The following is a 1,837-nucleotide window of genomic DNA, read 5'->3' on the forward strand; positions in this document are numbered from 1 at the left end:
GCATGAAACCAAGCTTTTTCTCCTTTTTAAACGGAATGGCTACTATAAATCTGCCATCTGTTGAATCACGTGTTGTCATTTTAATAAAATTTTGTTCACATATGGTATCTTCTGGAGTAGGCTCCTCTTCATCCTTTTCCATTTCCCAGAATCTTTCTAAATCATCCAGTTTAAAGGTTGCCATAGCTGCTACTATTTCATTGCTTCTGGATCTTTCAACATTACCAGACACAATCCAACCCAGCATTGTGGCTTGTCCTAGTAATCCATCGGCTTTAGTTATACCTTTTTTCATTATTTTTGGGTACAAATCAGCTCCAATTACTACATCAATGCGACTTGGTTTGTTGAAATTTGGATCTGTTAGTAGTTTATTCTTCCATATATACGCCTTCTTTTCAAATTTTTTTATTGGAAGTGATTTATGTAGTTTAGATAACACCAAAGCTTCGGTTTCTGCTAGAAACTTGCTATTAAATCTGGGTCGTACTTTATGCCGTGAAATTTCCACGCATTCCGCTGAGACGCCGCTTATTTCGGTGGYTACCTTTATTTTCGGTAACCCTAACATTTGAACTCCTTCCTCAGAAATTAGAGTTTTCTGAGAACCACTATCAATTAAGGCTCTTAATTCCAACTCTCCTTTTGGCGTTATCACTTTTATTATTGCTGTTGCTAAAAATGTGTCTTCTCCTTTCTGTTTAGCCATATTTGATGATATTTTTTGACTTGGTTTGTCTTCATGTAGCAAGGTATTGTGTGATTTGTCGCATACCATACATTTCCAAGTCCTGAAACAACTTTTCGTTGTGTGTTGTCCTAAGCATCTAAAACATAATTGATTTTTGCGCACTACTTCTAATCGCCGTTCGACATTTAATTTTTGGAATTTATCGCATCGAAGTATGTCATGCCCTTGCATTTGGCAACTTTTACAACTTAGACGAAAACTTGTCTTTCCTAATGATTTATTTGTTTCGGTTGCGKAATTGTAAAATTTGTTTTGTTGTTGTGAGTTTACTCCTCGAGATAAATATCTTTGTGACTCTTGCATGGAATTCTGAGTACTATACTGATGTTCCAGAAATGAAATTACTTCTGACAAATCTTGTATATCAGTCGGTTTACGAACGGTATTTTCGCATTCTCGAAGTAATTGTTTCGAAAACTTTCTTAACACTAGCTGTGCTAAAACATCCTCTAATGATTCTTTACTCCTTACTATGCTGATGCATTCATTTGTTACATCTAAAAATTTTTTCATTTTATATGTTGACTCATCCGTCAGTTGTGGTATTTCTACCAGCCTCTCGATATTGTCGGTAAATTGTTTGCAAGTGTTATCAAATCTGCGTCTCAGTAACTCCCAAGCAGTTTTATAATTTGCACCTGATCCCGTTATCAGGTGACTAACCATTAATCTAGCATCTCCTTGAATACAAGATTTCAAATAGCTCATCTTTTTGTAGTCACTTATGTCCTTATTATTATGGACATATTCCTCGAAGAGCTCCTTAAATAGTTGCCATTCTCGGAATTCGCCTCAGAATTTTGGCAATTCTATTTTTGGTAATTCCAATTTTTCCGTTTTTATTATGTCGATTTGCTTTTGTTTTTTTTAATAACCGAAAAGTATCGCTGACTTCAAAGGAAAGATCTTCAAATTCGTACATATAAGATGGCTTATTGTACTTTACCGACAATTCGTCGATATCTTTTCTCCATGCAGCTCCATAAATTCTTGAGACGTTCTTCGTATCTTTCAATTTCAGTTTCGTCTTTATTATTTATATTTATCTTTGCATCTGCAATTGTAGATTGAATTCTTTCCGATCTT

This window comes from Bactrocera latifrons, unplaced genomic scaffold (assembly GCF_001853355.1).
Source record: "Bactrocera latifrons isolate USDA-ARS-PBARC rearing strain unplaced genomic scaffold, ASM185335v1 scaffold_612, whole genome shotgun sequence".
Taxonomy (NCBI): domain Eukaryota; kingdom Metazoa; phylum Arthropoda; class Insecta; order Diptera; family Tephritidae; genus Bactrocera; species Bactrocera latifrons.